General features: G+C 46.5%; 1 protein-coding gene across 2 annotated transcripts in view; it reads right to left on the bottom strand.

Annotated features, from left to right (window-relative positions):
- LOC126092570 (nidogen) overlaps nt 1-15,499 on the bottom strand; it is a 308,151-nt gene that overhangs the window by 215,048 nt on the left and 77,604 nt on the right. The gene's annotated exons all lie outside the window — the stretch shown is intronic.

Here is a 15,499-nt window from a genome sequence, read left to right as displayed (position 1 = left end):
TCCCGCACTGCCGTCTAAAGAACGAAATGCGAGCGCACGGTATGTCAGACCAGCTGTGTGATTAGACTGAAGAGTTCCTAGTAAACAGAACAGGGTAGCTTATCTTTCTTGTCATTCTGAACGGACACAAGTCGTCAAACGCAAAAGCAACATTGACTGTACCCCAAGGGAATGTTACTTACACGATCATTGTTATACATATGAGGCCTGTTCAAAAAATTTCGGAACATTCGAAATTTCGCGCCAGTAGTGTGTTGCAGCGAAATTCGGTTGGTATCCCTGCATACACCTGTGTCCAATGCGTAACAGCCGAAGTGCCATTGTTGTATGTCTCTTAATTATTGTTCAATGCTGTATTGAGTAGAACGTTGTGTCGCACAGTTTGCGAATTTCGAGAGAGAAAGAGAGAGAGAGAGAGAGAGAGAGAGAGAGAGAGCAATGGGCCTACATTAAATTTTGCGTGAAACCCAAGAAAATCTTTAGAGAGACACATAAAATGATGCAGGAACCCTACGGAGATGAGTGTTTAAGCCGTACTCTGTGTTACAAATGATTCACATGGTTTAAAAATGGTCAGACGGAAGTTAAAGATGACCTTTGTTTACGAAGCCTTTCAATGTCTACGGACGACGTTCATATCAGGAACGTCAACGAAATTGTGCCTGCCGATCGAAGGCTGACTGTCCAAGATATTGCAGAAGAAAGTAAAATTTCCGTGGATCATGTCATGAAATCCTGACACAGCATCTTGGAATGCATCATGTTGTCGCCAAATTGGTCCCACAGCTCATGAGTCAAGACCAGTAATACCTCCGCCTCGCAATCTTTGAAGAGATCTTGAATCAAGCAAACAATAACGAGATATTCCTTAAGAGAATCATAAATGGTGATTAGACTTGGTTCTAGGATTATGATGCTGGGAGGTTGAAAGGAGGAAGATTTACAACGATAGACGAGGTGAAAGAGAATACGCAGACAGCGCTTCGCGCGTTCCAAGAAAAGTGTACCGAAACTCCTTACAGAAGCAGAAATGGCGTTGGGAACGATGTATCAATTGTCGAGGTACATCGATAGATTGGTGGTAAGTTCCTATGGGACCAAACTGCTGATGTCATCGGTCCCTAGGCTTACACACTACTTAATCTAATTAACTTACGCTAAGGACAAAACACAGCAAACATGCCCGAGGGAGGACTCGAACCTCCGGCTGGGGGAGCCGCGCGAACCGTGGCAAGGCCCCCAGACCTCGCGGTTAGTTGTGGAGGGGAGTATTTCAAAGGAGACCATGCACAATAAGTAAAAGGTAAGCGTAGAAAAAATTTGTGGATAAAGTTCTGGAATTTTTGAACAGACCTCTAGCGAATAACCGTAGGATGTTCGATAAGACTTTTTGCGGATGATACTGTTATATACAGAAAAGTCGCAACTCTAAAAAATTACAGCGAAATGCAGGAAGATCTGCAGAGTGTCGACGCTTGGTGCAGCGAATAGCAGTTGATCCTCATCGTAAGTAGATGTAACGTACTGCGTACACATAGATAGATCAATTATTGTATCATTACACATTTGCACAGCTATCGTTGGAAGCAGATATTACCATAAAACATTTGGGGCTATGTGTACGGAGCGATTTGAAGTGGAGACACCAAGGCAGATACTAGACGGATTAATTGGAAAAATGCTGAGGAAATGTAGTCCATCAACAAAAAAGGTAGCTTACAAAATTCTCGTTAGACCAATACTTGAATATTGCTCGTCAATCTGGCATCTGTACCAAATACGATTCACAGAGAAAATAGAGAAGATTGAAGAAGAGGAGCACGTTACGTACCAGGTTCATTTATAGTAAGAGCGGATGTATCACAGAGATGATCAACCAACTCCAGTGGACACGCTGCAAGAGAGGCGTTCTGCACCACGGTGTGGTTTACTGTCAAAGTTCCGAGAGCGCATGTTCCTGGAAGGGACAACCAAGACAGGGTGTATCAAAAAGAATCACCCGATAAAAAAATAACTACGAGGGTTGGAACTTTAATAGTGACAACTATTTATTTACAGCTAGTACGAAACAGATACGTGTTTCAAAGTGTTACGGACGTTCAAAGTAGTCAACAGCATTGTGTATGGTCCGTTGCCAGCGTTGTGGCAGTCGTAGGATACTCTTAGGTAGCATTTCTGAAGGGAATGCAGTAAAGTGTTTCCTTCAGTTTAGAAATCCAGTTGAAATTACGAGGGCTTAAGTCAGTGGAGTGCAGTAGCTGATTTAGCACTTATCAGCCCCATCAGTCATACAAATCAGTAACAGCTTGCACTGTACGTGCTTGAGCATTATCCTGCAAAATGATGGTCAGGACCTGCAGAAAGTGTCATCACTTCTGTCTCTATGCTGTTCGTTTTTGGAACACAACCACTCAACACATGCTAGTTGCAGCGTGGGAACAGTTTGAATACTGCATTGACATATGGCGTGCATCTCAAAAGTGAACACCTGTGAAAAAATATGAAAAAAAAATTCGTTGTGTATGTTTATTAGTTTCAGAAATACACATGTGCCAAATTGGATCGTTCTTTTTGGTACACCATGTATATTCCTTCCCCCTACGTATATCTCGCGAAAAGACCATGAAGAAAAAAAAAAATTAGAGAGATCCAAGCCCACACGGAGGCTTACTTCCCGTGAACCATTCGTGACTGGAACAGAAAAGGGGAACGAGGCACTGGTGTATAAAATACCTTCCAACACAAACACGAGGTGGCTTGCGGAGTATATAGGTATATGTAGATGTATCGAAGAAACGTGGGATCAATCTGTGATCCAGCCTCTACAACCTTCTGCGTCTGATGAACCAAATGAACATGCTGAGTTTCACACGATCGGTGGTTGTGGAAACCATAATGATTCCTACACTGGAGTTATTCGGACTGCGGAAAAGTCATCATACAGGAGCCCAATATACGTTCCACAATTTTGCAAGAAATTGACGTTAGTGACGTAATCCTGTTATTCCTCTCACCGGTCTTACGATCCTTATTGTAGGTTGGAACAACCTGCGCCTTTATCCAATCAATTTATCTCTCCAGAAATTACATCACTTGGCGAGGTGCGTGCAAGTTTTTCCGATCCAGCCTTTATAGAACAGCCTCGCGTTGACGTAAGTCAAGATAAGAGTGGCAACAAACACGGGATGCGCACCAGACACAGCGGACGCCCTCAATTCCAATTTTGGCCTGCCAGTTCGCAATTACTCACGATGTCAATGGGCAAGGGCTCGAGCTGATACCTTATCCGCGCGGCTTCTTTACTGTCGTACGCTCTACTCTTAAACTGCCACTAACGCCAATAATTCCGATAAAGAGCACGCAGCAGGCAGCGTGACCTGCATTTGGCGTGATTAAACTGATTCTTACTATGTGCTGTGTTTTAATATCTCTCACATGTTGGTAACGAGTAGTTTCATATGTATCATTAGGCGGCATTGTCTGGTACAAAGATGATTTTGTTTCATTGTATTTATATTCTTTTCATTCAGTTTAGCCATTCATATAACATCTAACAACTCAAAATACGTTGTTGTGGGTTAGCGCTCTCTTCCACCGACTCCTTCAGTAGTTGACAACCTAAAGAACAACCGTCCGATGAAAACAATCGCCAGACAGCCTGAATCCGTATGACAAGATAAGCTGCGATCCTCTGTCACGTCGGTTCCTGTGGTACTGCTTTTCCCAGATCGGACCACTTCAAGTCTTTTGTTAGGGAGAGACTAGGAGGAAAACGTCAGTGACACTGAATATTGGGTCGGTTCAGAATATACGCTAGTGTACGTCCAGACTGCCTGAGGCGAATGCTAAACAGGTGACAGGAAACAAAAAATATTCAATCTACGTCTTCGTCATAGTCCTCAAGCCATCCAACTGTGTGTGGCGAAGGGTACTTCTGTTACCACTAACTGATGCCCCTTCCCCGTTCCACTCGCGAATGGCGCGCGGAAGGAATGACTGCGAGCCTCTGTATCAGCTCTAATTTCTCGAATTTTCTCAACTTGGTCATTTACCGAGATGTATATGGGAGTAAGTAAAATGTTGCCTGTCTCTTCCCGGAAAGCGCTCTCTCGAACTTTCCGTATTAAATCTCTTCGTGATACACAACGCCTCTCCTGTAGCGTATCTCTGTAACGCTCTCGCGCCAACTACACTCCTGGAAATGGAAAAAAGAACACATTGACACCGGTGTGTCAGACCCACCATACTTGCTCCGGACACTGCAAGAGGGCTGTACAAGCAATGATCACACGCGCGGCACAGCGGACACACCAGGAACCGCGGTGTTGGCCGTCGAATGGCGCTAGCTGCGCAGCATTTGTGCACCGCCGCCGTCAGTGTCAGCCAGTTTGCCGTGGCATACGGAGCTCTATCGCAGTCTTTAACACTGGTAGCATGCCGCGACAGCGTGAACGTGAACCGTATGTGCAGTTGACGGACTTTGAGCGAAGGCGTATAGTGGGCATGCGGGAGGCCGGGTGGACGTACCGCCGAATTGCTCAACACATGGGGCGTGAGGTCTCCACAGTACATCGATGTTGTCGCCAGTGGTCGGCGGAAGGTGCACGTGCCCGTCGACCTGGGACCGGACCGCAGCGACGCACGGATGCACGCCAAGACCGTAGGATCCTACGCAGTGCCGTAGGGGACCGCACCGCCACTTCCCAGCAAATTAGGGACACTGTTGCTCCTGGGGTATCGGCGAGGACCATTCACAGCCATCTCCATGAAGCTGGGCTACGGTCCCGCACACCGTTAAGCCGTCTTCCGCTCACGCCCCAACATCGTGCAGCCCGCCTCCAGTGGTGTCGCGACAGGCGTGAATGGAGGGACGAATGGAGACGTGTCGTCTTCAGCGATGAGATTCACTTCTGCCTTGGTGCCAATAATGGTCGTATGCGTGTTTGGCGCCGTGCAGGTGAGCGCCACAATTAGGACTGCATACGACCGAGGCACACAGGGCCAACACCCCGCATCATGGTGTGGGGAGCGATCTCCTACACTGGCCGTACACCACTGGTGATCGTCGAGGGGACACTGAATAGTGCACGGTACATCCAAACCGTCATCGAAGCCATCGTTCTACCATTCCTAGACCGGCAAGGGAACTTGCTGTTCCAACAGGATAATGCACGTCCGCATGTATCCCGTGCCACCCAACGTGCTCTAGAAGGTGTAAGTCAACTACCCTGGCCAGCAAGATCTCCGGATCTGTCCCCCATTGAGCATGTTTGGGACTGTATGAGGCGTCGTCTCACGCGGTCTGCACGTCCAGCACGAACGCTGGTCCAACTGAGGCGCCAGGTGGAAATGGCATGGCAAGCCGTTCCACAGGACTACATCCAGCATCTCTACGATCGTCTCCATGGGAGAATAGCAGCCTGCATTGCTGCGAAAGGTGGATATACACTGTTATAGTGCCGACATTGTGCATGCTCTGTTGCCTGTGTCTATGTGCCTGTGGTTCTGTCAGTGTGATCATGTGATGTATCTGACCCCAGGAATGTGTCAATAAAGTTTCCCCTTCCTGGGACAATGAATTCACGGTGTTCTTATTTCAATTTCCAGGAGTGTATAATCCCGTGCTGAAACGCGCCGGTCTTCGTTGGATCTTCTCTGACTCTTTTATGTACCACCTGGTAAGGATACCAGGTTGATGAACAGTACTCAAGAATCGGTCGAACAGGAGCTTGGTAAGCCATTTCCTTCGTGCATGAGTTACTTTTTCTTAAGGTTATTTCTATGAATCTCAGGCTGGCATCTGATTTTTCTGCTGTTTGTTTCACGCGGTTAAGCCATGGCAGCTGACGCTAGGGTGTTGGTCTTGCATCGCTGATATCGATATTCGGCTGTCCTGCTATCTTTGACTGCTCCCCCGGCGGGTTTTCCGGGTGAACGTGTGACAAGTGAGTCTCCAGTCGGCGTTCAACGCGCCAACTTGTGTTGAAAACAAGCCGGCGTCCCTGACCGTGGTGCATGGGCCTCGCCGTGCTCGCCGCCCTTGTCTTTCGGGGCGCATCGGATGTACGGTGACGATCATTGGGCGCCTTGACGTACAAAATTGTGGTGGGTTCGTCGTCTCACGCTGAACAGCTTCCCAGCACGTAATTTGCAAGCTCCAAGTTACGTATGACTTTCATTCTGTGTTTAACTAAGAAGATTGTTGAAACTTATTGTGGCTTGGGTAGCAGCTGGGGATGGTTCTGAACTTTGTTCCCCAGTGGTTATTTTAAGGAGGCTGATGTTCCTCATTCCGTTTTTGATCATCCGTGGAGTGTGTGTTTTAAGTAGTTTACATGCAAATTTTAACTTGTTTTAGGAAATATTATCCGCTTTAGGACTGGCTGCGGTTGTGTACGTGCCCGGCAGCCGTAGAGTTAATGGTTTAATCATTTGTCACGGCAGCATTTGGTATGTTTGTTTAATGTTGACAGTGCCTTAAGACAACTGGAAGTGATCTCTAAGTTTCCTTCTAATTTGCTGGGAGACGGGTAATGTTAGAATATTGCTCCTTAAGAATTTCGGGGCGTGCTTATTATATATTCCAGCGTGGTTGTGATTTGACCTTGTTTTCATTGCAATCTATTTGTCCTGCAGGCCATTTGTTAAAACCGCACGTTCCCTGGCGTCGGCGCGGTTATGGATTCTTGTCAGGATCGCTCACTGTGGGACCTGTCGGATTATATATAAATATATACCGCCTGCTATGTGACCCTGTGCACAAGCCGTGGGGAGTGAACGCTCGTATTGCCTGCCGGCCGTAGCGTTATTGCTACCAAACACTGCTGTGGGCCTTAACGCTGTTCTGTAAGTTAAGTGCAATTTGGGAATCAGTCTGAGTCATTCATTATGTCCGTTAGTTAAGTGAGGCCACCTTGTTAATATTGGCGTTTCTGTAAGTCATTTTATTAGTTGAGTTATTACTAGCCCTTCTTATTTAACACTTATGTTAATCATTTGTGTATCTTTAAGGAACGTGCAACTTGTTATTATTCCTGTGTGCAAGTTTTGCGACCTTGATTGGCCCACTTTGTATTTTTAGTATAAGCATGTTTCAGTGTGGAACTTTATGTGGGCAGTTCAGTTTTATTAAGTTTTAAGATCTCTTTGTTCTTTATGAAGTTGCGGTATTATGTAGCAGTGTAACTTTGGTTGGAAGCGTGTAGTGTTATTAGTCTCTTGAGACATCATTAACAACAACGATTGTTTGAGATTGATTATTCACCATGCCTACTATCAGTGATTTTGGTAGCGGACGCAAAATATGATTCTTATTCGTGTTTATGTAATTCAGTCAAAGTGAAGAGTTGTATATTGCATCAGTAAGAGGGCAAATGTCCGAATTGAAGTTTATAATAAAGTCTGTTTTGAGTCAAATTAAAATTGTAGAACAATCACAAGCTTGTGCATCACCAGTGATCCCGGGCGCCCTATTTCCTTTAAATAACTGTGGTGAGATCGTAATTTTGATTTTCTAAAGAATTGGGTAGTATCACGGTTCAGTGGTCATTTCACTCAAGGTCGCTCTGGATAGTTATACTTAAATATTTTACGGTAGACACTGTTTCCAACAGTTTGTCATCAATAGAGTTGTACTGTAGCCGATTTCTTTTCCTGTGTATGCGTAATACGTTACACTTATTTACGTTCACATTAAAAACGGTATTCACCCCTTGAGGACTTAGATGATTTCAACTTTTGACTGTCCTGGTATAAGCTCACCAGACAGTTAGGCATCCAGAGAGAAATCATTACAAGCATGATTTAATACCGCGTAATTCCGCCCGTGGACCTGATAAACGACTGGATTCGGTTAGGAAGTGAGTCTACAAAATAGTGCACATACATCGCATCCAGGTTAAGGCACTCGTTCAACATGTCATCGCGCAATTCCACGAAATTGCGGGGATGCCAATTTGGGCGTTTTAGTCGCTGTTCCGACAGTTGCCACATATTTCCTATGAGTTTCGGTTTTGCAGGCCAATAGAACGGAGGAGCGTTCAGAAAACCAGTCACATATTCTTCCAGCCCAATGAACTTTGCTGTTGTCGTCTTTATGTGTCTGTGTGAGCGATGGCCTCTTGCGAGGTGATTGACTGCACATGTTCACTGCTTGCAGTTTCCGTCGCAATGTTCTCTCGTTAACAGGTTGGGGTGGACCTACATTCTATGCCTGCAGCGGTTCCTATCGGGTTTGGAAGCAATTTAGATAGATATGCTGTGCAGGCCGGTTTGGCCGAGCGGTTCTAGGCGCTTCAGTCTGGAACCGTGCGACCGCTACGGCGCAGGTTCGAATCCTGCCTCGGGCATGGATGTGTGTGCTGTCCTTAGGTTAGTTAGGTTTAAATAGTTCTAAGTTCTAGGGGACTGATGACCTCAGATGTTAAGTCCCATAGTGCTCAGAGCCATTTGAACCATTTTTCGACATGCTGTGAAACGCGTCTCCGGTCCCTCTGTCAGGATCTTTTTCCTATCACAATTCTGACGTCATGTTTGGTGACCACGTGCGTTACATCATTACCTGTAGATACGTTGAACAGTTCGTTGCGAATCACAACAGTGTTAGCAACTTCACACGCCATATGGCCACGGTCGAGCCATCACGATTACCCTTTTTGCCACTCTGTCACGTCCTTACACTTACCCACATTTATGTACAATGTGCATTTGAAACCTCAGCTACGTCTAAAACGACATGTATTCAGAATCTAAAACGAAGAGAAGGCCCTTTTCAGAGCCATGTTTGACAGTCATATCTCTCAACATCGAGGGCATATCATCTGAAAAAGAAGAACTTATATCCAACACATGTAAACTTCATTCCTGCGACGTCCTGTGCCTCCAGGAGACACATAGAGGGCCATCACAACGCCGTCCAGATATTCCTGGGATGACCTTGATGAAGGAGTGCCCTCACGACCAATATGGAAGTGCTCTGTTTATTCGGCCTGGAATCAAAGTATCCAACATTCAAGTTTACACCGTTAACAACACGGAAATCATTTTTCTGTTACTATCGGAAGCATTACGGTGTCATCAATATACACTCCTGGAAATGGAAAAAAGAACACATTGACACCGGTGAGTCAGACCCACCATACTTGCTCCGGACACTGCGAGAGGGCTGTACAAGCAATGATCACACGCACGGCACAGCGGACACACCAGGAACCGCGGTGTTGGCCGTCGAATGGCGCTAGCTGCGCAGCATTTGTGCACCGCTGCCCTCAGTGTCAGCCAGTTTGCCGTGGCATACGGAGCTCCATCGCAGTCTTTAACACTGGTAGCATGCCGCGACAGCGTGGACGTGAACCGTATGTGCAGTTGACGGACTTTGAGCGAGGGCGTGTAGTGGGCATGCGGGAGGCCGGGTGGACGTACCGCCGAATTGCTCAACACGTGGGGCTTGAGGTCTCCACAGTACATCGATGTTGTCGCCAGTGGTCGGCGGAAGGTGCACGTGCCCGTCGACCTCGGACCGGACCGCAGCGACGCACGGATGCACGCCAAGACCGTAGGATCCTACGCAGTGCCGTAGGGGACCGCACCGCCACTTCCCAGCAAATTAGGGATACTGTTGCTCCTGGGGTATCGGCGAGGACCATTCGCAACCGTCTCCATGAAGCTGGGCTACGGTCCCGCACACCGTTGGGCCGTCTTCCGCTCACGCCCTAACATCGTGTAGCCCGCCTCCAGTGGTGTCGCGACAGGCATGAATGGAGGGACGAATGGAGACGTGTCGTCTTCAGCGATGAGAGTCGCTTCTGCCTTGGTGCCAATGATGGTCGTATGCGTGTTTGGCGCCGTGCAGGTGAGCGCCACAATCAGGACTGCATACGACCGAGGCACACTGAGCCAACACCCGGCATCATGGTGTGGGGAGCGATCTCCTACACTGGCCGTATACCACTGGTGATCGTCGAGGGGACACTGAATAGTGCACGGTACATCCAAACCGTCATCGAACCCATCGTTCTACCATTCCTAGACCGGCAAGGGAACTTGCTGTTCCAACAGGACAATGCACGTCCGCATGTATCCCGTGCCACCCAACGTGCTCTAGAAGGTGTAAGTCAACTACCCTGGCCAGCAAGATCTCCGGATCTGTCCCCCATTGAGCATGTTTGGGACTGGATGAAGCGTCGTCTCACGCGGTCTGCACGTCCAGCACGAACGCTGGTCCAACTGAGGCGCCAGGTGGAAATGGCATGGCAAGCCGTTCCACAGGACTACATCCAGCATCTCTACGATCGTCTCCATGGGAGAATAGCAACCTGCATTGCTGCGAAAGGTGGATATACACTGTACTAGTGCCGACATTGTGCATGCTCTGTTGCCTGTGTCTATGTGCCTGTGGTTCTGTCAGTGTGATAATGTGATGTATCTGACCCCAGGAATGTGTCAATAAAGTTTCCCCTTCCTGGGACAATGAATTCACAGTGTTCTTATTTCAATTTCCAGGAGTGTATAAACCGCCAGGGGAAAGGTTTGCTTTCAGCCAACATGTCTGTCACCCACAGCTAATAATGGGAGACTTTAACTGTCACAATAGAGTGTGGGGCTATCGAGACACAAATGAGGATGGAGAACTACTGGAAAGCTGGGCAGAAGAACACGAGCTGAATCTCATCCATGATCAGAAACAGCCTGCGTCATTCAACAGTGCAAGATGGAAGAGAGGGTATAACCCAGACCTCTTATTTGTTTCCAAAACCTTGTCCGGGTCATGCAACAAATTCGTTCTCAACCCTACCCCAAAGACCCAACACAGACCAATCATGCTAAAGTTTAGACCAGTAATACTGCCACAAAAAGTACCCTTTAAAAGACGTTTTAACTTCAAAAGGGCCAACTGGAAAAAATTTGCGGACACCTTGGACATGGAAATCGTAAATTTACCATCAAACACAGAAAACTACGGAAAGTTCGTCCAAGCTGTTAAAAGATCACCAAGACTCAGCATACCTAGAGGCTGCAGAACACTCTACATTCCTGGAGTTTCCAACGACATGAAACAAATATATAACGAATACCCGGAGCAGTACAGCATGGACCCTTTCAGTGAAGAAACCATAAAACTTGGGGATCAGCTAATTGAAACTATAAGCAAAGACAGACAAGAGTCCTGGAAACATACGTTGGAGAGTCTTGACATGAAGCACAGTAGCAGAAGAGCTTGGAACCTCATAAAGCGATCGTCCAGCGACCCGGCAGCCCCCAAGGATCAGGTTTCCGTAACAGCTAACCAAATCGCACATCAGCTCCTTTTGAATGGTAAACCAACCAGGAACAGTAAGACTGCCACCTCATATAAGAGGCCACAAGTGACTGAAATACCACCTGAGCCATACTTCAACAGAACTGGAAGCTGCTATCAGTTCCTTGAAACCCAGGAAGGCCGCGGGTCCCGATGACGTCATTAATGAATTTATACAGAACCTAGGGCCCATAGCTAAGGAATGGCTTTTAGAACTCTATAATCTCTGCTGGTCAAACAAGACGATACCTAAGCTATGGTTGAAGGCCAAGGTAGTAGCTATCCCAAAGCCAGGTAAACCAAGAGATGATGCTAAGAACTATCGTCCAATATCGCTGCTGTGCTGCCCTTTCAAGCTATATGAACGTCTTATCTTGAATAAAATAGCACCACAACTAGAAAGGCAAATCATTCCACAACAAGCTGGATTCAGACCAGGTAAATCTTGCACTGGCCAGGTCCTCTGCCTAACAAAATACATAGAGGACGGTTTTGAGAAGGGAGAAAATACTGGCGTGGTGTTTGTCGACTTATCAGCAGCTTACGACACGATAAACCACAAAATCCTCCTGGGAAAAATTTTCAAAATGACGGGAAACTTCCACCTTACTGAAGTTGTGAGATCACTGATCTCCAACTGAAGATACTATGTGGAATTTCAAGAACAAAGAAGTCGCTGGAGGAACCAGAAGAACGGGCTCCCACAAGGTAGTGTTTTGTCCCCCCTACTTTTTAATCTGTATACAAATGACCAACCAGTTGGACCGACGACAAGAAGCTTTATCTATGCTGATGATGTAGCCATTGCATGCCAATATAGATTAATCAAACAGACTGAGAGAAACCTAACAGATGCCTTAGAAGTACTAACTGAATATTACAACGGGAACCAGCTTCGACCTAATCCAGCAAAGACGCAGACTTGTTTATTTCATCTAAACAACAAGGAAGCAAACAGGGAATTACAATTGGAATGGAACTCAGTTAAACTTCAACACTGCCCAAACCCAGTTTATCTTGGAGTCACGTTAGATCGAACATTGTCTTACAAGAAACACGTAGAAAAAACTAGAGCGAAAGTCAACACACGGAACGGCATAATCCATAAACTTACCAACTCACACTGGGGAGCAAACCCTGAAATTCTACGTGCATCATCCCTGGCATTGTGCTTTGCTCCAGCTGAATATGCATGCCCCGTCTGGAGAAGATCGACACATGCTCAGAAGCTAGACGCAGCACTGAATGCCTCATGTCGATTAATCACGGGATGCCTGAAGCCTACAAACCGTGATCTCCTTTATATGTGTTCTGGAATAGCCCCCCCCCCCCCCCCCCCCACAGATCAGACGGCAAACGTTGGCGATGGCCGAACGAAGCAGGCAGTGCGAAGATAGAAGACATCCCCTGTACGCACATCAGCCAGCGGAGGCAAGACTTAAATCTAGGAAAGACTTCATAAAAGTTGAACGTCCACTAACCGAAAGTCAGTCTACAAACAGAGAATCAATGTGGAAACAGAAATTGGATAAAGGCAGTCTGAAAAGTTGGAACATTAAAGAAAAACTTCCTGCTGGATCACAATTGGAATGGAGAGTCTGGAAGAGCCTAAATAGACTTAGATGTCAAATGGGAAGATCACAGGATAACCTGATCAAGTGGGGATACGCCGAAGAAGAGCCCTGCCAATGTGGAGGAAAACAAACCATGACACACCTGCTGACCTGTCCATCATTGCTGGCCCCGTGCACTTTCTAAGACCTGTGGTTGGCCAACGACGCTGCAGTGAAGTGTGCCGAACACTGGAGAGAGATATGAGCCTTGCTTTAGACAATAATGACGACTTACACTATGTGAAGATCATGAATGTATATATGAATGAATAACTATCATTTACTTGCATTTGTAATCTAGTATATATAGCGTATTAATTAATTACAGATGTAGCTCAGACACGATTAAATAAAAATAAATAAATAAACCTAAATGTCTCATTCATCACTACTGCCCTATGCTACCACAGAGGCAGTGTACGTGCGGTTCAGCATGTGACTCTATCGCTGCACCGTATGTAACGGCTTAACTACTCATCTGCGCATGCGCACTAGGATGACTAATTTCTTGTCCGGTGAGTTCATTATTCACCTTTGTAACGGCGCGAGAATTTCGTTACATCTACATCTATATCTATACTCCGCAAGCCACCTGACGGTGTGTGGCAGAGGGTACCTTGAGTACCTCTATCGGTTCTCCCTTCTATTCCAGTCTCGTATTGTTCGTGGAAAGAAAGATTGTCGGTATGCCTCTGTGTGGGCTCTAATCTCTCTGATTTTATCATCATGGTCTCTTCGCGAGATATACGTAGGAGGGAGCAATTTACTGCTTGACTCCTCGGTGAAGGTATGTTCTCGAAACTTCAATAAAAGCTACTGAGCGTCTCTCTTGCAGAGTCTTTCACTGGAGTCTGTCTATCATCTCCGTAACGATTTCGCGATTACTAAATGATCCTGTAACGAAGCGCGCTGCTCTCCGTTGGATCTTCTCAATGTCTTCTATCAACCCTATCTGGTACGGATCCCACACCGGTGAGCAGTGGGCGAACAAGTGTACTGTAACCTACTTCCTTTGTTTTCGGATTGCATTTTCTTAGGATTCTTCCAATAAATCTCAGTCTGGCATCTGCTTTACCGACGATAAATTTTATATGGTCATTCCATTTTAGATCACTCCTTATGCCTACTCCCATATAACTTATGGAATTAACTGCTTCCAGTTGCTGACCTGCTATTTTGTAGCTAAATGATAAGGGATCTATCTTTCTGTGTATTCGCAGCACATTACACTTGTCTACATTGAGATTCAATTGCCATTCCCTGCACCATGCGTCAATTCGCTGCAGATCCTCCTGCATTTCAGTACAATTTTCCATTGTTACAATCTCTCGATATGCTACAGCATCGTCCTCAAAAAGCCTCAGTGAACTTCCGATGTTATCCACAAGATCATTTATATACATTGTGAATAGCAACGGTTCTACGACACTCCCCTGCGGCACACCTGCAATCACTCTTACTTCGGAAGACTTCTCTCCGTTGAGAATGACATGCTGCGTTCTGTTATCTAGGAACTCTTCAATCCAGTCACACAATTGGTCTTGTAGTCCATATGCTCTTACTTTGTTCATTAAACGACTGTGGGGAACTGTATCGAAAGCCTTGCGGGAAGTCAAGAAACACGGCATCTACCTGGGAACCCGTGTCTATGGCCCTCTGAGTCTCGTGGTCGTATAGCGCAAGCTGGGTGTCACACGATCGTCTTTCTCGAAACCCATCCTGATTCCTACAGAGTAGATTTCTACTCTCCAGAAAAGTCATTATACTCGAACGTAATACATGTTCCAAAATTCTACAACTGATCGGCCCTTCTTGAAAACGGGGATGACCGGTTCTGTTGCGTGTAGGCATAGGGAACTGGTCCCGTTTCGCAGCGAATGTTGCTTGTGCTAGCGTCTATCCAGCGGTATTGTTTGTAGCACGCGGTGGGGCGGAAGCGAGCTGTGGGCCAGCAGGAACGCTTCCCCTGAAGACGCCGTCACGTCGGCCGCGGCCCGCCGGCCAATTGCCGCTAACAGCCTGAATGGGTCGGCGCCGCCTCCATCTGTCCCCGCCTGACTCCACGCCGAGCCTCGGCCGCCGTACCTGAAGCCTGTCACACCACACCACGTGTGCTCTGTCAGCTAGGAAGCATACGGCGCTACCATGGTGTGCTGGGTGACAGCCTACAAAAAAAAGTCATGGGACAACAATATGTACATATTAAATGAAACAACAAGTTCACTGTTACCAGTCACCGTTTTATTTATTTCCACGACGCGTTTCGAAGGTTTAAACCTCCATCATCGGGTGGATTTACATTAGTAAGTATTACATTTGTGTGTGTGTTGTGTTACGATTTTTGGAGGAACTTGTGGCACTGCCTAGTGGAGAAACGAAACGCTATTTCAGAATATGGTTTAGGATTACTTTTGACGAAAAATTAAACTGATATCTAATGGTAAACATTAAATAAGTAAACTACAGTACCTTCAGTGATTATTTAAAATATGTACATATTCAAAAAGATTTCGGGTTTGCAGCCGGTCGTCGTTAGCTTCCACCCACGATATTTCGACTGGACAACTGCCAGCCATCCTCAGGTGACCCA

Source organism: Schistocerca cancellata, chromosome 7 (assembly GCF_023864275.1).
Source record: "Schistocerca cancellata isolate TAMUIC-IGC-003103 chromosome 7, iqSchCanc2.1, whole genome shotgun sequence".
Taxonomy (NCBI): domain Eukaryota; kingdom Metazoa; phylum Arthropoda; class Insecta; order Orthoptera; family Acrididae; genus Schistocerca; species Schistocerca cancellata.
This window is presented reverse-complemented; position numbering and strand designations above follow the sequence as displayed.